General features: G+C 40.9%; 1 protein-coding gene across 8 annotated transcripts in view; it reads left to right on the plus strand.

Annotated features, from left to right (window-relative positions):
• ZMIZ1 (zinc finger MIZ-type containing 1) overlaps positions 1 to 27,137 on the plus strand; it is a 345,891-nt gene that overhangs the window by 159,879 nt on the left and 158,875 nt on the right. The window lies entirely within an intron of this gene.

A 27,137-nucleotide genomic window follows, 5' to 3' on the forward strand; every position in this document is an offset into this window, starting at 1 on the left:
AGATAAGATTTAAATTCTAGCAACAATAGTATTAGAAGGATGGAGAGAAATTAAAGACCAACTTACTGAGTTTAGAAGACAACTAAATGGGAATGGGGGGGGAAACACAAATTAAGGACTGGTATGGAGGGTGAATCGAATATACTTTAGTCTGTCTTCCTAGCACAAGAAGGAAGATGGATTTGCTGAAACGGAAAGGCAGAAGAGAAGCACGTTTAACAGAAGTGATTTATAAACAAAGAATGCCATCATTGCAAGGCTGAGATGGCAGGCAGATTCGGAAAACTGCAATTAATTTTGTGTGCATATATGCATCTGTGTATTTTGTATATCTGTGCGTATATATATACACACCTCAATTTAAGCTTCCACATGAGTTCTATTAATTAGATTTGTCTCCTTAGTAAAACACAAATTGAGTTGTGTCTAAATTGTAGATAACAAAAACTTCTCACTTGTGTAATGGAGGCTATTGCTGGATTGTCAGCTGTAGCCTTTGATAGGTGTGGCTTTGAGTGCTCTGAAGATACGATGCTGCAATACCTCCCTTTCTGCTTTTGTTTATGAATGTTGCCAAGAGGTGCACACAAATGAAGGTTTTTATTTTCTTGTTGGCGATACTATTATTATTCTGTGAGAGCACAGTGTGTTCTAAGGCTTTGGATCCCCTGTTGTTTTATTTAATGCCACAGAGAGTGATCCACAGCTATCTGTGCAGCATTATAAACAGACCAGGATTTGCTCTGTCTTTACAATATTATCAATTAACAGTCTGAGCTTTGTGCCCCATGAGAATTTTGGGGGACTGACAGTGGGCAGCTTGGACACGTATTTTCCAGCTATATTTTCTGAGATGTTTGAATGGATTTGATGTGTTTATCAAAAACTATAGATCTAAGGCAGACATTCATACATTTATCTTATTTAGACTGTGGTTAATGGCATGTTTCTCTCCTGTTTCCAAGGAATTAACAATTGTCCTGAAAAAAATGGTTTTAAACACAAGCGTGTTACTAATGGTTTCTAGAGGCAAAGTATTTAAGCTGGTGCCTACAGGATTGTGGTTCAGTTTGTTGTGATGACTGGATCAGGGTTGTAACTTTCAGGCATTTCCAGCCTTTTGTTGTTGTTTGTGTGTCCTGGGAGAAGTTATGCATGTAATCCGTGGAAGGCAGGTGAAATGCCTGGGATGGCTGTCCTGTGTTCTAGACCACACCATTGCTTGTGGTGTGAGCTTGGAAACTGGAAATGTTCCTCAACAGCGGTGCTTACACGACATAGTTAGGGCCTGCCTTTCCAAAGCTTTCTTCGCCCTTCTGTACGAGTGACTAACACGGTTCAGGACGTGGTTCCTGTTGCTTCAGCAGTTCACGCGTTCTCTGTGTGTTTTCTGGTGTTAGTACCTCAGTGAGCTGAAACATCATCTAATACAACGGCAGAGTACAATGAAATAGTGTTATAGGTTGGGTAACTGCATAAGATGATGCATGTGTGCCTGGGAAGCAGTCATTAGACAGGTATTTCATTTTCCTTTGTGGGATCTTAGCTATGTGGTCTACCTTGACTTCAGTAAAGCCTTTGACACAGTCCCTCACAGCATCCTCACAGCTAAATTGAGGAGGTGTGGTCTCGACAATAGAGTAGTGAGGTGGGTTGTAAACTGGCTTAAAGAGAGAAGCCAGAGAGTGGTGGTCAATGGTGCGGAGTCCAGTTGGAGGCCAGTATCTAGTGGAGTGCCTCAGGGGTCAGTACTGGGGCCAATATTATTCAATATATTCATTAATGATTTAGACGAGGGAATTGAGTGTACTATCGGCAAGTTTGCTGATGACACTAAGCTGGGAGGAGTGGCTGACACGCCAGAAGGCTGTGCTGCCATCCAGCGGGACCTGGACAGGCTGGAGAGTGGGGCGGGGGATAACCTGATGGAATTTAACAAGGGAAAGTGTAGAGTCCTGCATCTGGGCAGGAACAACCCCAGGTTCCAGTATAGGTTGGGGAATGACCTATTAGAGAGCAGTGTAGGGGAAAGGGACCTGGGCGTCCTGGTGGACAACAGGATGACCATGAGCCAGCACTGTGCCCTTGTGGCCAGGAAGGCTAATGGCATCCTTGGGTGTATTACAAGGGGGGTGGTCAGTAGATCGAGAGAGGTCCTCCTTCCCCTCTACTCCGCCCTGGTGAGACCCCATCTGGAATATTGTGTCCAGTTCTGGGCCCCTCAGTTCAAGAAGGACAGGGAACTGCTGGAGAGGGTCCAGCGTAGGGCAACAAAGATGATTAAGGGAGTGGAGCATCTCCCTTATGAAGAAAGGCTGAGGGAGCTGGGGCTCTTTAGTTTGGAGAAGAGGAGACTGAGGGGTGACCTTATTGATGTTTATAAATATATAAAGGGTGAGTGCCACGAGGATGGAGTCAGGCTCTTCTCAGTGGCAAACAATGATAGGACAAGGGGCAATGGGATCAAGCTGGAACACAAGAGGTTCCACTTAAATTTGAGAAAGAACTTCTTCTCAGTGAGGGTGACAGAGCACTGGAACAGGCTACCCAGGGAGGTTGTGGAGTCTCCTTCCCTGGAGACATTCAAAGCCCTCCTGGACACATTCCTGTGCGACCTCACCTAGGCGTTCCTGCTCCAGCAGGGGGATTGGACTAGATGATCTTCTGAGGTCCCTTCCAATCCCAGACATACTGTGATACTGTGATATATGTGGGGCTTGTGATTCAGTACCTTCACTAAAAATTATTTGACTAGGTAAAGTAGTTATGGGCAGCTCTTGAGTACCTTCCTTTCTGTGTGTTTTGTTGGGTTTTGTTTGTTTGTTTGTTTGTTTTCATGTTCTAGCTACCAGATTTTAGAATGTTTTAATGCTTTCTGCAGTGTTCAGCAAGAATACTAAAAATAATAGTTAACTCAAAGCAGTTCTGAAGGCTAGAAGTTTCTCCATCCTCCAGGTCATACTTAGCAAAAGAAGTCGTCAGTGATTCTGTTTAGCAAGGCATGCCGAGTATGTTCTAAGAGGCAAAGCAAGTGAAACGATCCAAAACATGGCAGTAGGATCACTTTTTATTTCCTTATTGCAGTGCGATCCTGTCTTGTTTGGTTGCCTTACTGCTTCAGTAGAGTTCAGCAGTTCCCATGTTGGCTTCCAGTAGGCTCAGTCCCAAGGACACTGAGGAGAGTGCAGGGAGGAGTCCTTTCTGAAGAAGGTGGACCCTGCTAAAGCATCAGGATCAAACTGCTTTGGTTGGCTCCAAACTCTTCAGCACAGGGTGCTGTGTGCAGTTCCCAGGAATTGGCAGTAGGAAGGGATAATCTGGATCGTTGACACTAGCCATCTGCAGAAATGGGCAACCATATCATGAGTTTTGACTCACAGGCACCAGGGGATTTACTTCATGTGTTGTGTTCGTATCTGATCCATCGCAGAATAAAATGGGAGCCAGCAAACTCTTCTGTCATCTCTGTATGGTGACAGTGCTCAGCATTTCTCTGCTTAGATTCTAGGAGGTGACATTAAAGATGTTAACTTGTGGTAACATTTCAAGTCTCTTTCCATATTATCCCATTAACTTGTCAATTTATTTCCTAATATAACAATTAGTAGAGGATCCCAGGATGGGTTTTATGTCTAGAGCATAATGGGATTCAGAAAAGTTTGTGGCCGAGTTGTGTCTGACAGTCTTGAAATAGCAGATTATTCCTGTTCCCAGTGAGGCAGTCTGAGTAAATAGGGAATGGGACTAAAAGAAAAGTGTTCCTCCAGGATTATGTTGTAGCCTGGAGACGAAACTGGAAATACTGTGTATTCATTCAACTGTAGTGCATGTGAATAACTTGGAGACCATAACTCATTAGGGAGCTACTAGGCATGTGGATTGTATCACAGAAGATGAAGGGTAAAGGGATGGGAATGGAAAGGAAGCTTTTCAGTAAGGAAAAACAAAATGACATGGTGGCCAAGTGGTTGGCATGGCCTGGGCATTAATGATAATATGCTGTTGTTCCACAGTTTTGACCTATTGGTGGTTATCTTGACAAGCAATGAACAGAGGAGTTGTCCATATTCTTGAAATGACCCATTTCACCCTCCAGACTGACCCTGTCAGAATGAAGACATGGCCCGTTGCTGCAACTTCTCAGTCTTCTTTGGAATGTAATTGGACATAAAATGCTTGTCCAAAATACTTTCTTATTTACTGAGACTCTTGTAATTTATTATATGAGGTCATACCTTCACCTGCCAGTGCACTTATGCATGTGTGTGCCTTGCCAAACACAGGTATAATCTATGAAGGACAGTTAATTCGCAGGAATTGCATTACTGCCTTCAAGTATGACAAAAGAAAATAATTGGAGTAGAATTGGTTTTCTTTATACCTTAAGAAAATGTCGTTTACTTGGGTGTGTGTCAGTGTTGGGTGAGAATTACATGGAGCTGCAATTTATCGTGACTTTGTAAAGAGACTAACAAGTTCCTATGTCCTTCTGCTGTTCTGTGTTTGTTTGTTTTTTCCTCAAACAACTTTGTGAATAAGAGTTTTTGCTTTGCTTTTTGATTTAAGTATTCATATTGAATAATATTCATATTTATGAGTTATGGAAAGCATCCAAAAGCATGTTGCAAGTAAGATAGCAGTGAGAAACAGGGGGAGTTGAAGGGTAGAAGAGAGCACTCTCATGTTTCCATTAGTGCTGTTGAAAGCTGTTGTATACTATGACAAGGAGAAATATCTGATTTGCAAAAAGCACAGCTTTACAACAGTTGTGATATGGGAATTGTTGGCCAAGCCTGTGTAAGCTCCTCCTTGGATGAACTTCATGCTCACGTTGATGTTCCCAAAGATACGCATGCACATACGTGCTCTAAATTGCATAGAGCTCAGATTACTGCCCCTGCCAGGGAGAAGAGCCCAGTTGCTATCTGTCCAGAATTTATCAAAGCTGATGCTCTAAGCTGTCACCTCTGGGCACCTGACATGTTCCTGCTTCGTTGTTGACTCCAGCACAACACTTCCTGGGAGAATTAAAATACATTGATTATCACCTGATTGCAGTAAAAAATACATGTATGTGTAGTGAAAAAAAAAAGTTTTGGACTATGTCTAGATAATCTTACTACAAATGTACATAAAGGAATTAAAACAGGCAACAGAATAAAAACTAAGAAGAGTTTCTTATCAGTATAAAGAGTTTAGTTAAGAGAGCTCTACTAACAATCTTTATTTGCAAATATCATATTCTGCAAGAAAAGAAAAAATATAGATTCCCTGTTGTTTATCAGTAAAAACCAGCACACCTTTCCAGTGCTGTCGCTGCCAATCTCAGCACTTAAAAGCCTGGGTGGCTTTGCAGGGCTGTTGCCTGGAAGGCACCAGCCCTTTGTGAAGGAGCTGTGTGGCCATGGCCACAGCTGTGACCTCTCGAGCTGGAGGACCTGAGCACCCCTGAACGTGCGGAAGGCGACTGATACTTAGCAGTGTAGCTGTATAAACCCCAGATGTGCATACGCTGCTGTATACTTCTAGCTGATGATAAAGAAAATGTGAACCAGCCTAACAGCTAAATTTAAATCAAATTATAAATAGTTTTATTAAATTCTGTTTCCATTTAAAAATTAATTTGGTTCAGTGATAGGCATGTGACTGCAAGCCTTGAAGACTGAAATGCTCTTTATCTAGACAGCAAGCACACAGCTGCCTTGACCCTTATCTAGAGGGACTCTTTAATCTATTAATTCAGTTTTTATGCCCATTCAGTTCTTGACCTCTCTGACTCAACTTCCAGTTAGTGACACTCGTGATGGTTGTTTCTGTGGTGGAGACACCTGCCCGTTAACAATGGGACTGCGCTGAACAACCTTTCTCTTCTCATCTAGGCTGCTAAGCAGGCAGATGGTGACAACATTTGGTCACCACTGATTGGGCTTGCATTTGAACTCCTGACCTAAAGGTAAAGGCCACTGTATCCTATTAGGAATATGAGCCATCAAATTGAGTTTTAGTTGTGATGCCTAGCCTGGGATGTGTGTGAAGTCATAAATATGTGAAAGAAAGGAAGGCATTTCTCCTCCATCTGTTCTTTCTTTTATTGTTATATGTTGCAGTTAACTCTGTCAACTCTTCGTGTTAGCAACCACTTGCTTAAAGAGTATCTTGTGTTAGTGAAAACTAATATCAACAAAAACACACTCCAAGATCCGATCTCAGGAACAATTCTTAATTTTCCTGTTGCAAAGCACAATATTTCTCACTGTCTTTCTCTTTTTTTTTTTTTGTACTCTTCATACTGTTGCTCTCAGTCTTGCTTACATAATTAGTAGACAGTTTTCCTTAGAGTTGTTTTTTCCTAGTAAAAGGTGACCCCTGCAATCTCTTGCTGTGCACTCTACGACTTGCCCGCCTCCCATCACAATATGACACTTTCTCCAGTGTTGTTATACCTGTTGGTCTCTTTAAATTTAGTGTGTGTGTAACTATCAATATCCAGTACTGTGCCACTACTTTCATTATTCTGTGGCCTCTAATTACATAAATAGTTCTGTCCCTTTCCTCTTTTTTTGTAGGCCAAGAGATTATGACTTTCCTAATTTCTTGAAAACCTCAGTCAAACAGGTTGGGGTGGGGACAGAAGTGCTATTATTCCATGACTTCTAAAGTATGAATATGTTCTATGTAGATGTAATAAAGATGGATATGCAAGTTATTTAACCATACAAAGAACTACCATCATGAGCTGACACAAAAGGGTCTCTGATAAGTTAGAAGATACCCCGAGGCATACACTGCAGGCACACTGCAAGGTTCACAGTTGCTTTAGTATGAAACAACAGGGTGCAGAATTCCTCAGTCGGCCTGTTTGATCATGTGCACTGCATTTTGTCTGCTTAGGTGGTGTCTGGATCTGTTCATTTAAGTATCATTTCCAGTTTTAGTAGTTTCAGTCTCATACATATGAACAGCAGCGTACAGCAGGCTGAAAGATTAGAGGCAAGCATTTCAAAGCATATAAGAAGAGGGCAAATACTGTTAGATGAGTTCGTGTTTGATGTGTGTTTATTAAACTCTTACCATGTTAACTAACCCTGTGTCTGAGCCTCGGCATTCTCCGCTACTAAGCAAATAGCTCTTCTGTAGCGCTGCAGCATGTACGCGATGGGACTGGGCGGTAGTTGTGGGGTTTTCCTAACCAGCCAGTTTTCTGGCCCATCCGTGTTGCATAAACCCACACAGTCTGCTCCGACTTTCCCATGCTTGATGTTGCTTTATGGGAAGCACGTTAGAGTAATTATAATCCCAACACATCAGACCACCTGTGGGGATAAAGTGGTGCTAGTTGACAAATGTTAGTCACACATGCTCCCTGTGGAATCTCACTAGAGGGCACTCCTGGGTTTAACATTAAAAAGGTTTTCCTGCCAAATCTATTTTCTTTGCTGGGGCAAGCTACCTGAGAGGCTATGGAGACTGATAAACCTTTGAAAGAAGATTGTTTCACAAACAGGGAAGTCCTGGGAGATGTTTTAATAGGAAGGAGAAAATTGAGCCTTAAAAGATTTGTAAGTGTAAATGTATAGAGATGTTCTGAGCTGGAGGATTTGGATATGGTATTTTGTGATTTGCTGTTTTCTCCCCAAAATTGAGATCTGGAGTTACTAACTGTATTTTTGATGCAGATGCCTGTAAGGTTGACTCTTCATACTCAGCATGCTGTCTGAACTGTTATATTTACACTGAGCAAGGACTCAGCCTTCCTACTTCCTTAATAATTATTACACACAGTTGAATGATAACAGGAGTAATCAAACCTTGGTCTTAGTGGGCAGAAATGACGTTTGATGAGGAATTTAATGTGAGAAAAAGACCAAGCAGCTGAATTCTGAAGGGGGCAGACCCTGGTTTTAAATTGTGACTAAGAGAAAACGGGGGACAGGCGACCAGCAGCACAGGAGAAGCGCAAGCCTGGTGTCAGCAGAGGTGAGACCCGTGTGAGCAAAGGTGGCGGCCTGTCTGTCTGTGGGAATTCATTGCATGCCTGCGTGTCCGAGAAGGGCGATAAGGAAGATGTGTGTGAGAGATTTGCAATTCTGTTTACTTTCAAAGTTGTAAATCAGTAGCGCTCTCCTCTGTTAAGGCCATACCAGGGCAAACAAGAATGCGCTAATGGTCTTGCCCAAAGTGTTGTGTTCTTCGTGCTCTCTTTAAAAATTTGTGCTAGAATAAACTCTCTGATAAGGACAAAGAGCGTAAGTAATCTCAGAGTCTTGTATTTTTTTTTTTTTTTTTTTAAATAATTAAAGGTGGTAATACATCATGCTGGACTTGAGGCTTGTTTACTTTCAGGATATTCGTCTAAGTGAGCTTTTGTAATCTGGCCTTGTGCATAGCTGAGAGAGAATTAATTAATTAAAAGAAAACACTTGTATTGCGATATACTTCAACTAGATAGTTTTATGTTACCTGTGTGATTAGGCTAGTCAAGTAGTTCATAACTTTTATGAATCTATTCCCATAACACTCCAGGAAGGTGTATTATCCCTGTTCCACTGCTGTTAAAACAAGTCCCTGGGAAGACCCCATGGCTTGCCCAGGCTTCCATGGGAGCAGTGACAGAGGAGTTAAGGGATCTGGGAAGCTGCATTCAACTGGGGATTCACATAATCAAATGAGAGGAATCAATCCATTATGTATGAAAATATGTGCATTTGCACATGTTAGTGTAGAGAATAAGCCTTATACAAATTCCTGAATATGTTACTTAAAATATACATGCCCTCTAAAAAAGCCTCTGGAAAGGTCTCTTCACCATTGTTATATTTAGGGATTTTTGGAAGTGAGTGTAATTACGTTTTGCTAATGGGTAAGTGGAATGTACAGTAACATATTTACATACAATTTAAAATAAAGTAAAAATATAGGTCTTATTAACTATGTAAGAAACGCTTATAATATTTTTGAAGTGAGAAACCAAGTATCATGCAATAATTAAAGCCTCTCTTTTTTTCAGATACTTTTAATTCTACCCAAATTAGAATTAATACACTTTCTAACATTAGCACATGATTTCCAGAAGGGTCAATGAAATAAAGTTTTATTTTCAAAAATGAGGCAGGGACTAAAGAGTCTGCATCATCCACCAAGTCAGGGAGACTCTGGTTTCTTAAGAACTTGTCAAGACGTGCTCTATGGTCAATGGACAGAACTGGTTATCTCCAGGGAGCAATTTGTGCCACTCTTTTTTGACAACTGTCTAAGCAAGGGACAAATTGCCCTCCAAAAGTACCGCTCTCCATTGACTATTGATGTAGCCTGGATGATTAGCTGAGGCTAGAGCCTCTCGATTAGATGGCTGACATTAAGAATCCATGGCAAAGAAATTTCTGAAAATGCCAGAGTTGTTGGTCCTTTTGTTAAGGTAGGAAAAAAAGTCACTAATCAAGCCAAAAGTTTCTTTTATCTTCTTTCTATCCAGGAATCTCTAAAGGACCTAAAATGTTGAGTCAACTGTACAACCATATTCTATTGAAATTAGTTTAAGTGAATTATCTTAAATTTTTGAAAGCTCTACTTGCTCTTAAGGTGTTTTTACGCCACCATATAGAAATGTAAGACTAGTTGAGGAGAATTTGAGCTGTGGGGTTTTTTTATTTCTTTGTTTGGTGGTTCTTTGTTTGCACTTTGTTTGTTTGTTTCTGGGTTTTTTGTTGTTGTTTGATATACTTGCTTATTTATTTATTTGTTTTGGATGTATCATCATGTATTAAAAAAAAAAAAAGGCATCTTCTATTCTATAAAAAACAAAACATAGGGATCTATTATGTACCATACACTTTCTGACAATAAATGTGTTAGATACCTGTTCCAAAATAGAAGCCAAAGATGGCGGTGGATCTGTACCATCTGTAACCCGGTCCCTACAGACCTAAACTAATTATGCAGCTCAGCAAATACTAACCTTGCACACCAAGTTAAATATCTTGTGGGTGTTTCTGAAGAGGGAGCAAATGCTTTCATTTCTCTTAGCTGTTGTGGTACTTGTGTGTAAGTTTGAAACTAAAATTAGGTTTTCCACTGATTTGTCTTTTTCTGTTTTTATTGGACAAAATATTTGTTTCCTCTTTCTACTAGAGCTTGAAATTAATTTTTAAACTACATTTCTTAGTGCAAGATCCATGACCACTGTACTCGGAGAAAGAGAACTATTTATTTTTAGCTGAGGCTACAGAGCACATGAAGGCTTTTACATAGATTTCAGGTTTGTTTTTTAAAAACAGACTAGTACATGTGCATTTTCTGTATTTGCTGTTTTTAAAAGTTTAAGTAACCAACTCAAACCTTACATAATTATATATAAAACTTAAATTGCAGTATGCTATTTTGCTATATTTAAGTTTTCAGTAGTACCATATTGTTAATTCCATTTTTTTCACTGGAGCTTTAATTACTGTCTTTGCATTTTATTTATATTTTAAGGTCCCTATGATGTTTTATCAACAAAGCATTAAGAATTTTAAGGTGTGGAAAGCTCTTAGTAGTTTGACTGTCGTAAGCCTCCTGTAAAAATATGGATTCTTTATTTTTCCCAAATCACTTCAAAGGAAAACTTGCTAAGCCCATGAGACAGAATTGTGTTGGTACTGCGAACTCAGGCATGGATTGGGATAATCTATTGATGTTCGTTTGGAGAGTCAGAGCTTCTTTTTGTTGATGCAATCTGCCTAATAATGGAGATTCTGCAGTGAAAACACTGCACAACATTGGACAACTCTGTGACACGTCTCGATTATTTTGTTTCTTCAGTTATCAGTTGTTAAATACGACTCAATTTTGGTTTTGTAAGTGAAAATAGCTCCAATGTGCTGAGAATCAAGTATGTGCTGAAAAAACGTACACTTCGCATGGTGATTTTTCTATCTGTATGTTTATTTTAAGTGGTAGAGCTGTTTTTTATCATGGGTTTTAAAGTGCACTTTATCATTGCTTTTATGGTGTTAGTTTTAGGAGGAGATATTACTACTTCTGATTTCTAAATATCACAGAAAGAGCATCATTTTGCATCACACTGATAGGTAGTGGAAGGAAAAAAAATTACGACTTGTGAAGAATCAGTGTTGAAACTCAGCAATTCTTGATGAAAAGCACTAAATGTTGGAATACTTCCAAGGGTGGGGAAGGGGGCAAGTTTGAAAGCTGAGAATTCTTCATGACTAAGAGCATCTTCGTAAAAATTAGGTTTTGTATTTCTATTGATCAGAGTAAGCTGGATAGTTCCAGGGATAATTAAACGTGGGACAGAGAGACAGCTTTATGCCTAGTTCATTTTTCACCAAAAAAATCATTATCTTAAAAATAAATATTTGCGTTTGTGTTCAATACTTCTGTTGGGAAACATAGATCTGTAGTAACAGACTTATTTCGAGACCTACACAAACAGGAATTGCATTTCCCTGCACATTTCAGACAGAAGCCAGCAGTAAATTATCTGGCTCTAGGTACTTTATGCAAAGTGTGAGTAATTAAGAATCATAAAAGCCTGTAGCCCACGTCTTCGGCTGTGGTTTATGCTATTGAATGCCTGAGTGTTCAGGTTTTCAAGCGGAAACATCTTAAAGAAATCTGATTTCAGAAGGCAGAGAGCACCTGAGGGTGAGTCATGTCAAGAAGTATGAAATTTGGTTACTTTAGCTTGTTCAGTATTTCTGATACTTCGCCCTGGTCCGAGCTGCAGTTAGATGTGCACTCGGTTTTAGAGAAAATATTTCACCCTGCTAAAATTGCTACAGCTTCTTTTAAGCAGGAAAAAGTTTAAGCATAATTGTTAGTATAATCACGATGAGTGTTTTCCTAGGTTCCCTTAAGTGCAGACAATGTTTTCTGGTTAATATTTTGAATATTTGATGTGAAAATGTAAATTACAAAAATACTCTGCATCAGGTCTTCCATTTAGCGTTATCCTTTCACACTGCGGAGTAAACTAATGAATTACAGCATGATTACATAGCACATAATTAACTTTGTAATTAATATGCAACTGCCACTTAAACTAAAGTACTGCTTATAAAGATGTACGGCAACAGTAAATCACAGGTCAGAAGTAGCACTTTGGAATTTTCAAAAGAATGAAAGTAAATGCAGAATCACTTAGAGCAGCAGAGTAAGTTAATTAAAAAGCAGATTAATTGTGAATGTCCTGTTTAATTTTAAATACGTTCGCTATTTCTTTTCCCTGAAGAAAGAAAAAGTTTAAAGCCTAACTCGTTCTTTGTTTTCTTAGATGACATATTTAAAAATGAGCAGTTGTTTAGCTTTAAACTGTCCTGGTTGTGATTAGGAGTCGGTTAGTCCTCTTGTCTCGCTGTGTAGAAGGATAGGATAAAACAAACTGCCTTTTACTTTGAATTAATTCCAGCTTTCTGCCATGGTCCTTTGTTCACATCGAGTCAGTGAAACCAAGTTAGCCAAACCAACTCCGTCCTTTGTCCTGCTGGTTGGTTTTTAAGGAAGATGAGGATTTGTGCTGTGCTGTCGGAACCAACGAAGAATGAGGCATAAGTTCAGTTATTTCAGACAAACTATTTTTTTTATAGCAGTTGTTCAACAATTGGTGGTATTTCCACAGTATGTTGAAGGTTTGGATTTTTTTTCCAAGTGATCAGCATTTTTAAGCGCCTTCACAGTTTATTTTCTTGAAATATCATACAGCATTAATGCATATTCTGGTAGCCCTGATGAGTGTGTGTGTGTGTTGTTAGGAATGTTAGTATGGAATAAAACCAGATGAAATGAGTCCCCATCTTCTCCAGGTGGCATTCACAGGAGGGGTTGTAGATACCAGCTGCCCTCAAGGTCACTCGTTGCTGCGCTCTACCAGCCTAGAAGTAGAAGCAGACACAGGCTGGGGAGCTCTGTACCCTGTGTTGCAGCCCCTCAGCACCTTTCCGAAGGTGATGGAATACAGGAACTGGACCCTGCGAGTCTATCAGATGCTATTGCAGGATATTCAATACTCCAGCGTAGTCTTGGTTGGCTTGATCTACTGTTGTGTATATCCTACTTAGTGTCTGCTTAAAATAAATTAACAGGATACATACCACAATCAGTAGGAAATGGCTACCCTAAGCATACAATGCATCTTTTAAAAGAATTAATATGTTTTATTAATGTCTCTTTTGAGAACCAACCGAATTCTTTGTGTTCAGCGATAAATGACAAACAGTTCTAACTTTAGAGCTTCTGCATGTCTGCAACACTTTGATTTGTGTATTCAGTGTTCATGGTGCTCAGTATATTGTTGGATGCTTCATCCACATTATGCTATTTTTTCTGTTTAAATGGCTAGCTGAAACTTCTGACCTGGAACAAAGAGTGATAGATGCTTCACAGTTGCTCTTCATTCCGGATAAATAATCATTCAGGCATAATTACGTGCATCTCGCAGTACTCATGAATACCTTCTGCCTGCTTGAATAGCTGGGAGGAAAGATAGACTGCCCTTACAAACCCTTCAGAATTGGCTTCTGCTTGTATTGTGTTCAGAAAAAGAAAAAAACAAACACACACAAAACCCCCCACACAAAACAACAACAAAAACCAACAGAAAACCACCGCAACAAAGAATCAGAAATCCAAAAAATTTTGTTTTCTGTTTGCTGACTTTGTTTTTTGTTGTTGGTCAGCTGCTCAACAGGCTAATTGCTATGAAAATTGACATGTCAGTTGACATTGACATGAGTGGAAGTTGGGTGTGCACCGTAAGTGGAGTCTAACCTGATGGAAGTTGCAGGGAGCTTTGTCATTTGAGTTTTGCGTGTCACTTAGTGGGTCTTAATACGAGAAACAGGTCAGTTTTTTAATAATCAGATTTTTGCTTTAGTGGCTCAGTAGGGAAATGAAGCTTTATGAGAGGTGTCTTTTCCTGAACATGATGTGCGGTACGTTCTTGGAGTTTCAGTTCTAGGCATTACGAACAGATGCTTCTGAGCTAATCTCAAATGTCACATTTCAGGCATAAACCCTGGGGGTTAACAATATCAGGATTCCCTGAAAGTATTCCTGGAGGTTTAGCTTAATACTCTCTCCCAGGGAAGCGTCCCACTTACTAACTTGATGAATACTTGCGGGCCTCCCCAGAAGCCCAATGCTGATCTAAATAAGGCCAGGGGAGGGATGACAAAAGCAGTAAATTGCAAAGCAGTGAAACTGTGAGACGGCAAGTGAAAATCACGCGGCCTCACGGTTGCAGTGGTCTCAACAGGAGTGAAATAATGAGATGATTTTATATTAAAAACAGAGGGTCATCAGCATCTGGTAGAGAAGTAATCGCGGCTCTGTAATTATGATTTAGTTGTAATAGCTGGGGAAAATGCACATGATTTAAAATATTAAAAAGGTAATTTCTGGTCTAGCAAATGCCCATATATTTTAAATATTTGAGTGACTATTCAGAGAAGTTTATTTAAAAATAAATAATAATAATTTTTAAATTCACTGTTGTCCAAAGATAGAGGTGTTTGTGATGATCAACTCTGTAACTGTAAAGGAATTGACAGCAATGTTTTCAACATATTAACAATTTTTCTCTCACTTGTAATATAGATAATATGCTGGAGTCAGATGAAAATAATCAGAGGAGATATTTCTTTAAGCCTCTGTTAGAATGAGTTCCTGTCTAAACAGAAGATAAGGGAGGGGGTTTTGCTGCAGTCCTCTTCCCTCTACGTGGATTTTTTTGCGGTGAGGTTGTAATACATGTTAACGTTATGCTGACATGGACAGCTCTAGCCAATAAGTTAAAATTGTTAGGTAGTTTGTCTTCTTGACAGATCTTGTCTCCATGTCTAGCAATTTATGTGACCTTCCAACTTTGATATTTCCCTCGCCTGTGCCCGTCCGAAGCAGCCGCCCCTGCGCAGTGCCCCGCGTGGTTCTGGGGGATGGCTGAGGCAGAACCTGCTCCGCAGAACCTGCCGGGGACCACCGGCTCATCCATGCTCCTAAATGCTGCTTTATTCTGTTGAGTGTTAAACTGCTTGTTCAAGTCTTGAATGTGTTTTGTTAAATTAATATTTTAAGCTAATTTAAAATTTCAATTTATTGCAGGGAGGGGCATGGCAATGTGATACGAAATGTACATGCAATGATTGATAAAAACAGAGGCTAAAGGCACATTCTGCGGAACAAAATCCCCATTTCTGGAACAAATCTGCTAAATATAATTTGTGCAAACTTTTCTCCTGTGTTCCGTAACGCTTAGGATTTGTATTTCAATCTTGCAAGAAAGTGCTTACCTGTGTTTGTGTGTATAAATTGTTTCTTCCCTAGCATTTCATCCTGTTGTATCTGTGCATGGCCGTATGTATGTGTTTGTGTGTGTTAATTTAATTAAAACCTTATAAATAGAAACTCAGGTGGTTTTCACAAGGAAAGAGGCTTATTTAAAAAAAATATGCTGGTGAATTATTTTTCACAAGTCAGTCAGGAAGCTCTTGGGGACTTTGCCTCTTAGACCCATCCGAGGTTTTCTTCCCCCAACTGTATAATGACATTGCGGTTCCTAAGCAGACCATTAGTAATTCTGCACTCTAGAACAGGTGTGATGTATTAAGGCACCTGCGTTATGATACTGAGGTCTAAACAAACATGAGTTGCAGGTAATATAAACCAGTCCTTTCTAGCATTAAACAAGTCTCTAAACAGAGTTGAAAACAAGGGGGAAAGTGAAGATGGTGACCCCGATAAACTGAGTCTGAATAAGTGGCAGCAATAAACTGACTTACGTCCTTAGCGGTACTTGAGAGACTTGAAAATGAATGAGTCTCATCCCAGGAAACGGGTACCTAAATTGGTTTTAAACCATTTTAGAGAATGAATCTCTATTCTTCACGTTGGCTAGAAACAGGACAACCTATAGGTTTTTCTACCATGATGTTCTTATGATAGGTGAGGAAGCAGAGGCTTAGGTGTTAGAACACTGTCTGGTGCTTACGTCAAAGGTTCAAAACTGCCTGTGTTGTCACCTTGGACAACTCTATTCTAGAGAACATGCAACCAGACTCCCAAAATGCATCTCTGCTACGGAAGAAACCAGACTGTCAAAACTATAGTAAAGAGCAACATTGATTCCCTAGACTTCAGTCAGCTTTTGAGTGAAAAACCTTCCTGCTTACCATTTTTGAGTATATGATCTTGTTGTTCAGCAGTGGAAATAAGTCACAACATTGATATATGATGTCATACGCTTCCCCTTAATATTTTTCAGGCCCATTGAAGGCAGTAAAAACAAATTCATGTGCAAACTGGGTCCGTTCGCATGGAAAGCAAAATGGGAAGAATCTTGAAAACAGTCAGCTTGTACAATGGATTTATGAGACTTGCAGGTGGTATAAAGTCATCATTCTGTACAGCCAGGGTCCACAGACTTGTGACTGATATCACGGGATATATTCAGGGACTGAATCAATCTTACAAGGAATGCATGCATAGTATGTTTATAGTTACAGAACTGACATTTTTAGAGTTTCCATTTATTTGTTTCTTTATTGTTAATAAGCTAAAGATCAAATTTGGGTGGGTGATTAATAAACACTGATCTTTTTACTAAAAATCTTACAAAGATCTTGATAATGCTCTAATGATTGCAAAGGAATGTGATTAAAATTACACTCTACAAACTTCGTGGCAGAGTTTGTGTGTTTTGTGGTGGGGTTTTTTGTTGATATTGGTTTTTTGTTGTTATTTTTTTTCCTCTGCCTCACTTGCTAATACAAATGACTTTCAATCCACATCTGTTTGCATTTTTCTGGGCAGGTTCAGGGTCCAAATTCTTCAGGTTATGGTTCTGTCTCTGCATAATGTGGGTTACTTACTGCTTGTGCATGCGGCTTCCTTTCTGAACAAAACCTACCGGAGTCAAGAAAGGGTTTGTGCCCTGATTTGTCCTTCTGTACAGATGGTCATAACACCTAGTATTGCAGTAATGCCTCCTCATTTGAGCTGGTAAGAAAAAGAGAAGGTTGTAAAATAGTTCATATCCTTCTAAAGAGGAGTAGTAGTAAAGAACTAAAAAGTCACGCTTTCTTCCCTTGGTAATTCATAGGAGATTGTATTTTGTTGTGTCTTGTATTATAGATAGCCCATTTTCCTGTACATCTCCAGTATTTGTGCCAACCTGTAGAGAACTTGATGAGTCGTTTTGTCTTAGACTTTTTCTTTCAAAAGTATTTGCCTGCAGCTAACTTAAGGACTTGCTTAATTGTTGCTGCTTTGCTGTTTGCCAATAGCCGAGAAGTCAGCTGTTGGTAGAAGACATCTGTGTAGGTGTTTGCCTGCTTCTTAAGATTTGTACAGTCAGAAAAGTGACATCATAAACTGAGAAGTGTGGAGGTAGAAGACAGAATGCTGCATTATTTAGCGGTTTACTATCTGTCTTTTTGAATACCACAATCATCTTAAAGGGAAGAACTACAGCTGCCTAACTCAACCAACTGATAGACAGCATGGAAATGTAGGAGACCAGACATATCCCTATCCAGGACTGGGAGCATCTGAATGTTTTAGAAATGACAGTGGAGCCAGGCTCAGTTTCAGGCCTATGGAAAGATAGGAAAGGACGGCTCAAATAAGTCCTTAATTTGGAGCAGTGCAAGTTAGTGAAATGTTTCTTTGTTGGTAAGGAAGAGCTGCTGTTTACTACATAACTTCTTCATGGCTTGATTTATGTCAAGAGAAGCAAAATGAGAAAACAAACAAACAAAAAACCAAACCAAACCCCAAATCTCTCATGTCTGGTAGTAAGTGTCTGAATCAGTTCCCTTGTCCCAGATGGGAGAGGAGTGAAGGGGCTGCTCCTGCAGCAACGGCCTGTTTTGTGCCAGCCTGCCCTTTTCTATCCCTGCTGGGATCAGCTGTGCAATAGGCAGGAACCTTTTTAATCCTGTAATATGGCATAGCAGGCAGCTATCATCTTTCACAAGATATCGCGCAAAATTTCAGATTTAGTGAACCCCAGTTACTCGGGGAAAAAAAGGTGCCAAAATGCAGCCACTCAAGGATGACAAAAATCAACAGTAAAGGTTGAGAACTTGGATAGAACAGTTTTATTCTCTGTAGTGTTTGAAAGTGTCACAACAACGTGACTCTCCTTGAGCTCATCAGAGTGAAAATGTGGCGTATCGGTCTGTGTTCGAAGTACAGCCACTTTTAGGCACATACATTTTCAAAGGGGGTACTTGTTCCCTTCTGGGGGGAGCTGTGCACTGTTTTAAATAAGACGTTTCACCTCCTCCTGCCTGCTGAAGGCTTTGCACGCGTGTTGCCAGCACGTCACGTTTGATCAGAATGAAAGTCGGTCCGGAGTGCATCTAATCAGGCAGGGCTTCAGAAAAACTCGAAGGCAATAAAGCTGACCTCCGGAGTCTGTGGTGTTGCTGTTGGGAACAAAGAAGAAAAGCGTGTGGCTTTTTGAGGCCTGTTACACTGTGTCGTGATAACCATTTAAACAAAAAATTAGAAAGGAAGGACATGAGTGGAAGAAAATAAAATGTCATCTGAACTTAAACTGCTTTTATCCTGATGTCGTCTGGTTGTACAGTGTATGTTCATCAGGTTAATTTAATTCTATATTTGGAAGTCTGGCTGAACCTTTGAAATTTTATCTTGAAACTGCAGGAAGGGCGGTATTAGGTGTTAACACATAGCGGTACATACATTAAATATTATATCACTTTTCATTGTTTATATTATACTAGCAAGTGGTAGCCCCAGACTGAACTGTGACTGTTAAGCACTTTCTTTGTATTTATTAGAGATAACATCTACCCTGAGGAGCTCTTGATGTAATTGGAAAGCCAAAGGAGCTGAAGAAGGGAAGTGTTTGCTGGTGGTTCGTCAGGAGAAGAGCTCAAGTCCCTGCTCACGGGCCTGACTTGGCCCTGCGGTTATGGGAAAAGCTCCTGGGCAGATACTTCAGAATAATGACAGTGCTATGAAAAACACAAGACAGTCTAGATGTCTTAATTTATGGACTGCACTGTAAATAATTCATTAGCAATACTGTTTCTGTTTGCATGGTCTGTAGTAAAAATGGGAAGTCTGTCTGCTCTAGTTTGTAGGACAGTTGTCACTCATAAGTTGTCAGACTTGCTTCTGGCACCTTCCGGACAAAATAGCCGTGGTGATACTGGGAACTGTGCCTTCCTCTTCTAACGGGATACAACATTGATTCCTAGTTTTTGCCATCACAGTAGCTCTCGTTCAGGCCCAGGTTGGCATTTGTATAGTTGCTGCTTTCTGGTCCTTAAGAGGATTCTGAAACACCTGCTTGATATCTGTGTTGTATTCTGCCAAATGCCATTGCAGCTTTGTTCACGCTGTTACATGAGGGTGAGAGCCCTAGTGGGGTATAGCTAACAGAGATGGGTGCTCGCGGAAGAAATACTGCTGAACTCTCTTCCTGATTGTCGCCGGAGCCTTGCGAACTGAGCAGGTGACAGATCTTCAGCCATTCAGTTCATCAGATCTTGGAGAACTGAAGTGTCTGTTAAGATTCTTGTTAAAATTAAACTTGTTTCATGGCAACTGTAAAATTCTCTTTACTTGCCTGTGAAGTAGGTCTGGGACACTGGCAATTCTCAAAGAGCAGTTTCTAGATATAAAAGTTCTTTCAAGTGATAAGATAGTGAGAAAACAGGATGGAGCAGTGCAGATGATCTCGGGTGTTTCAGTTAAAATGTTTCACGAAGGCAGCAGACTTTGCTGTGTAAAAGCTCCTGCAGTGTTTTGTGATCCAGGTGTCTAGAAGAATTTCCACCTTACTGGAATTGTGGGCACTTAGAGAACAGGATAAGCAATGACTACATTATAGAAAGTCACATAGTAGGGATGTGTGCAGCCTTGACTTTATTGGAATGAAGGCATTGCAGTTTTTAAATTACATTGTTTTCAAAATCAACTATAGGATGTCGTTGTGGATGTTTCATTGTGGATGTACAAAAAAGTTTTCCTTGAGGGATCCACAGTCACTTGTTTTGCTTGTCCAGTCCTGGATCATTTTACCCAGACTGTCAGCAAGGTTTCTTATAATTTAGGATTTGTTGGTGACTTGAAATGTAAGGTGTTTGTTTGCAGGACAATTCAATAAACCCAAATACCTTGGGTTTTGATGTGTTCTGTTTGTGTCCAGAAGGATTAATATGGATGGATATCCAATCAGCTCTCTTCAAATGAAGATTATAAAAGAGACTATAGATCTCACCAAAACTGTATTGTTGTGTTAGATGTCCAATATCTTTAGTTTAAACTGTTTTAAAGAAATGGCACCCCACCAGCACTAAATTGTCATAACGCTATTAGAGTTTGAGAGCAGCCATGTTTGGGAAGCCGCTGAAAGAAGTGCAGAAAATACAGTTTGGCTGCCAGTGACTACTCTGTTTCTCTGGCTACAAAAACTCACAGCCATCAATTTCTACCTTTTTTCTTCAGCTATATTTAGCCTTTACAGGTTTTGCTACTCCTCCTGGAATTTATATTGCTTCTGGTCTGGGAACTTGGGTAGATCTTTACTTAAATTTCACCAGAACAGACCAGGAAAACGGCAGATATCAGTTATTAGAGCCTGTGTTCCAAAGTCGCTGTTCAGTTGCTCTGTTCTCTAGAGACTTTGCTAATTGAGGCAATGCTGCTTTCGTTCTCCTCTCCCTTGTCTCCCTGAGTGATTTTCTCCAAAGGAGTGATGCATTCCCTGCTGGCTTACCAGGAATCATTGGTCTTGGGAGCTGTTTCTTAGTTCACATAGGATGAAAGAAAAGGTGAATATATCTTATGTTTATAGACCATGAATAGAAGTTACCATCTATTTTGCCTTCTTTACAAAGCTAGACCTCCTGGGGAAAACAAACAACAAAAAGGAGTCCAGCTCTACCCTCGTTCCTTTATTGAGTGCAATATAATTTGGGGATGGGGAATTGTTATGTTCTTTCTGTTGCCACCCAGTGATGAGGAGTATGAGTTGTGATGATGCAGTATCACAAGAAGAAATCAGCAGACAGTTTCCTTCAAATGCTACAGTTCAACTTCCAAAATCATGCCTAGTTTCATCAGATAAGTAAGAGGGCATTCAGTGTCAGAATGCAAATCGTTCTTATTTCTCATTCGCATAGGGCTTGAGATTTTTCTTGCTGGGGCGTTTCTTTGGGCTGGCCCATGGGGTTTTGACCTCTGTTACATAGCAGGCTGTCTGGTTCAAGAGAGATGTTTATCAGAGCACAGCAAACTCAAAATAGCATTTTCACTTTCCATAGGTTATTGTTAAATTGTTAAAATATTTGCTGCTAGTGCCATCCCTCTGTGTTTTCTCCTGCTTCTGAGACCATCTTTGTACAGATCAGTTGGGTTGTTAACATTTCCTCTGCACCTTTAGAAAGTGCTTATATTAACTTGTCTTCTGTAGCTCATCTTTTCAGGTTTTAAGTAAATGACTTAGATGAATATGTCCAGACCAGCTGGCTTTCTTTAGCAGTTGATAAACGTCTAGTGAGAGCAGGAAAAAGTTTACCACTCATACACATTCTTTGTAGCAAGTCTATAGGCTCATCCCCTAGAATGCACCTAAACCGGATGATGTTAGCAAGACATCATGCATATCTCAGTATTTGGTAGGCAAACACAAAGTATTTTGAACAAATGCTTTACGTCTTACCACAGAACCTCCAAAAGAAACGAGCTTTCATTAGGTAAATAAGCAAGCATCACATGCCAGAGTGCAAATCCTTTTTGGTTCTTACACTCACCTGGCTGCCTCTGCAGTCCTCCCGCTGCGCCTGAAAGGTGGGAAGAATGCTAGGTTCTGTCTTGGTTTAGGAATTTGCAATTTATCAGGGAGGGTATTTTCACAGCATTGTTGTATGAGCGATGAGGGATGCTGGTTGTGAAATGATTTGAGTGCAACGCTGTAAGCTTTTAGGGATGGCTCATTTGCTTGTAGCTGTCCCAATGAGGATTAGCATTTCTTACCTGCAAGCTACAGCACATTTAATAAACCACTGGATCAGTGGATTGTGCTGTGGAACTGTCAATGTTTGTTCTAGCAGATCTGTCTATATTGGAGTGTGCAAAGCCTCTGAGAGCACTACAGCAGGTCTGTCAGCCCTGGCTCCCCAGGAGCACACTTCTACGCACTTTTGCCTTTAATTTTGTGTTATTACCTCTTGCTGTTTTAAACTGCAGTGTCCTTTTCCCTCCTTGCTCTCCCTAAAGATAACAAGCGGACAGAGCTGGTGACACTAGGAGCTGGGTGGAATGCAGGGAAACCAACCTTGTAATATAAGCAACGCAGCATGGCAATTACCCGAAACTGGGATCTGCAGATGCTGCTCTCGGTCTGAGGAAATCAGTGATTTCAGCCAGCGGGCTGGGGGTGAGGGCTGTGGTGGTTCATGTGTGGTACGGTTAATGCTGGTTGGTGACTGGCTTGTCCAGGCTTGGAGGAACACTCTCCTTAGCTAGACGTGGTATTTTTACATCCCTGCAATCCCACTCTTGTGTATTTTTGTTTGTGTTTGGTGGTTTGTTTGTTTTTCGCTTTTGCTTTATGTCTATACTTTAAGCATAGGCCGCATGGCAGTGCCCTGTGTGTGCTTCCAGCCCCACACCTTTGTTTTTGTAGCCAGGCTGCAGGTGTGCTTCATGATGGAACAACCTGAGCACGCCGCCGCTCCTCCTCCCCGAGGAGTCCAGCAGCCTTGCTTATGCAAGCTGTCGTGCCAGCTTTTCTCAAAAGCGTGTGTGGGTTTGCTTTTGTGTGTATCCAGCTAGCTGTTCATGCCTGCATATATTAATAATAGGCTCTGTATATAAAAATGTACCCAAGCTACGGAAACAGCTTCCTGAGCGCTGACAAAACCGCCAGCCCTTGCAGCTCCAGCCACCATAAATTACAAGAACCCGCTCCCGCCTCGCTGCGCTGTGCGTGCCGGCAGCGCACACACACGCTCGCTTTCCCCTCCTCGCAGTCAAAGATGATAGAAAGTCTTCTGGGGATTACCGCACATTTGTAGAGCAACAATGGAAAGCAGCACAGCACAAATATCTATTCTTCCTCACCCAGCATAACAAATGCTGCTTTGTCTCGCATCTGGCCCTTTTTAATAGCTCAAAGCCAACAGCAGTAGCTATTTAGCAGCTTATGGTAAATAAAGCTTTATTAAAACGACTTCCTTTTCAAGTGTTTAATGATTAAAATGACCTTTCACCTAACATTTTAGAGGTTTGGTGGTGGTGTGGGATTTTGTGGTTTCTTTTTTTTTTTTTTTATTTTCTTTTTTTGTTGTTCCAAGTATTAGATCTAGCAGGGTAAAGTAATACCTTTCTATGACAACCATTTTAACTTGTTTTCAGCTTTATTCTTGAGAGAAAAATAATCCTCAATAGCATCTTTGAAAATTCTGTTACTGAAAAGCAGACTTGAAGACCCTTCACTACTGTGTGAGGACACACGCGTGTGCATTTGTGCCTGCGTGAACGCATACGTGCTGAGCCGCATCGTACCTTTGCACTGCGAGCTCTGCCCGCGGGTCTGTGGGGTCTGGCTGTTGATTTGATAAAGGTGGTTGTTGATACGGGTCGGACGGGCTGTGGCGCGGCCCTGCGGCGCCCCCTGGCGGCGCGGCGGGGAGCGAGCTGCGCGGCCGGGGATTGGGGTTCGCGCCCCGCAGGCGGCAGCTCTGCGCTTGCGGCTGCGGCCTCCCGGCGTCGTTCGCCAGCACCCGCCTCTGCTGCCCTCCCTCTGGCTTGGCTTGTCGCGTGATCAAAATCACTGGTTATATAAAAGTTGTCTGCCCTCGTGTATAGCCCTCAGCACACTGGAGACGTGGGAAATTATGAGTATTAGTTTTAGCTGATTGAATAAACGGTATTAACCAACTTCTCTTCTACTGCTATTGGTAAATTCCTGCTTAGGAAACAGTTTTCTTCTTTGCCTCTCACCTACTCAACAATGTTAAAAAAGGAGTTTCTCGACTGTAAGGTTTTTTTCCTGTGTCTCTTTTTCATGTCCTTCTTCTCTCGAGTGGTTCGAAGTGGCTCCAAGTTAGATCTTGTTAATTACGGCAGCCCCAATTCCCCAAAGGCCACCTGGCAGGGTGTTCATCCCCAGGTGCGGCTGGGGCCGCAGCCCCCGCACCACGTACAGGCGCTGCTTCCTGGGCAAACTCCTGACTTGAACTTTCAACCAACACAGAGCGTAGCAGAAGCTTCTGAAATTCTCTTAACTACTAGATAATTTCATTCTCTTGTCGTTATTGAAGGGGGGGTTGTAGTAATCGTTTAAGAAATAAGATTCAGTATGTTTAGGGTTAAGAAAAGTGTCTAACAGGTCGATACATCTGCTCCTTTAAAAAAACACATTCTCCATTTTTGAGACATCATAAATATGTAAATGAGGGTTCTTTAATTATTGCCCAGGGCTATAAACTCACATGCTAGAGGGGAGGGAAGAAGGAAGGCAAAGAATAATTCACTTTTTTCTTTTTTAAGAGAGAGAGATTGGGTCTTTACCTCAGAAAAGACAGCAGAAAAATGGTGCTTTTTATTGCTGAATTATCAGAAGGTGCTGGGAACACTTCTTTTTTTGTTTATTCTTTTGGATGGAGTTAGCATGTAAAGCAGTCATGTGCAACCTTTGTGGCTAACGTGTGCACCAAACGGAGGGGTTATGAAGCACTGGGCAAAATTCCTTCCTCTATCCCATTCTGCCAATACCTTTAATCCCTATCAGCAACATCCGCTGCGGTCTCTGGAGCTGCTCACAGGTCTGAACCATAGCGCAGTCTCTGATGCAGGTACACCAGAGGCTGGGGAGAGACCCCGCAAAGTCATTTTCGCTTGTGATCGCTTGTGAGCTGATAAGTGCTTGGCACTTAACTGAGTACAAGTCCGCTCTTACTCAGCGCTGTTGGCCTTTCTTGTATCTTAAGCACCATTATTTTTGAGTAATGTAATCTTGCTGCTACTTTTAAAACAGTGTGAAATTGACAGAAAGAGCATTTTTTTAGAATTTCAGGATGTGGACGTGCACGTGGGGAAGCAGACCAGTGTACAGCAGTACCTGTGTAGTAGGTACAGTTACTGAAAATTTAATTTTTCCAGTATTTTTTCCAGGCAAAATGGTCTGATGTCAAAATGCTTATTCTGCCTTGGTAAAACTTCAGATACATATGATAATTTTCACTTTTCACATTTAATCTTTTAATTCTTGCTGAAATCTATGAAAGCATAATTTCCAGATAATTTCCCACTAATGAGCTCCACGTTTATTATAGCAAAAATTACTTAAAGCCAGTATGCTCAATGAAAAAAAAAATATTCCATTTGATGGTCTTATAATGTATCTGAGAGAAAGGTAAAAATGAACCTTAAGGTTCGGCAGAGTGAGGCGGGATATTTCAAGTACGAAGTATTAATGTCATCGCACGTGATGGGGCTTCATGTGTACCAGTTTGACTGTTTGGTTCGTGCAACGAATGTTTACTGCCTGGAGGAGTTAGTACATAAATCAACACGCAGGATAGTTTGTTGGCATGAGTGATGGTAGGTGAATGGAAGGCATCATAGCCTCTGCAAAACCTCTCTGCAGTCTCCCAACCCTGAGGTGTGTTGCCTGTAACACCAGAGGCAGCTCCTGGTGCCGCTGGCCTAGAGTCTGAGTGCTAGTGTAGCTGTCTTTACTTGACAGTTTTGTTTCCTGGCAGTACAGTGTATGTCTATGTATCTGTTTCTTGGGATAGATGCCTTTTTTTTTTTTTTAATTTGGCTTATGTGGTTGTATGATACTGAAAAGGTTAAATAGATAATGCCAAAAGAGACAAAAATTGCGTTACAAAGTCAACCAAAAATGTGGTATTTTACATACTGGTTCATTAAGCAAAAATGTCCTGACTTTTTTTTTTTTTTAAAAAAGCCTCAGTTTGCATTTCTTAAAATTTTTCAACAAAAACCTGTGTGCATGTATACATTTGTATTTGTTTTCAGCATGCCCTTCTCCATCTGTCCTGATGCTCAATTAAAATGCAGATAATGCGTCCCAGCTTGTAAGATGGATCACTGCTCAAGTGGTGTCATGTCTGGGCTAGCTTATCTCTTGATAAATACCTCTGCTGTCCACTGAGAGATTAAACTTCATGACTACTGAGGTCTCCTTGGGGGTCTTACAGGCAGATAAGACTGTGTTACTCGCTTTTAATAAAATACATCAATTTACATTTGCTAAAGGACCTTTGGATGGCACGTACTACTGAGAAGGTGGCAGCGGCATAATCAAATGATAATACTTGTATGTGAAACTGGCTTTTCTGTTTCATAAGTATTACAATTTATTGACAGGAGTGCTTTATTGAACCCTCTTGTGTCTAGAGTGTGGAGATGAGGAGCTTGAGCTGCTGTTACAAGACCTCATTTAGCTGTCTAGCAGAAAAGATTTCTTTCCCTGAGTCTAATCTGACAGGAGCCACAGAAGAGCATTATCAGCGAGGTACAGAAACCTCGGGCGCCTTGAGTGTGTGGGACACACAGGGACTCTGTGGTCTGGAGCCTGTCCCACCATGACAGCTGTGCAGTCAGGGCTCCCACCACGGGAACGCTCGTCTCATTCTGGGGGTTCCAATGCTGGACTTGCAGAGGTGCTTTACCAGGGGAGATGCTGAGTCGTGTGTGGTAGGAGTGGTGAGCAGCTGGCTTCTCTAACTGAAAACCTATCCGAAAAATTTGTGGTCTCTTAGTGTATGTAGGGAGTGGAACAGAGTGTTTTCCTGGGCAGTTCTGAGTGACAAACTGCTCAGTGGCACTGAAGAGGTTCCTGAACGAGAGGTTTCTCTGCTAGTCCGTGACCTTGCTTGTGCTAGGATAAAGTTTCACATAAATACAGCATTTGGATATGTATTTCTGAATCTCTGCCCACTCCCTGTTCATGTGAGGGTACAACTGTAGCGTTCTTTCACAGTAAAAGGAAACAGGAATTTGTAGGCAAAGGCAGTTTTAATGTTCCAATACAAAATATCTGTGGTGTCATTTCCCTGTAGACACCATGAAAGTGATTGAAACAGCAGTGTGTACATATGTATGTGTGAAACATCTCTGTGCCCCTGAGA

The sequence above is a fragment of the Patagioenas fasciata genome, chromosome 8, assembly GCF_037038585.1.
Source record: "Patagioenas fasciata isolate bPatFas1 chromosome 8, bPatFas1.hap1, whole genome shotgun sequence".
Lineage (NCBI taxonomy): Eukaryota > Metazoa > Chordata > Aves > Columbiformes > Columbidae > Patagioenas > Patagioenas fasciata.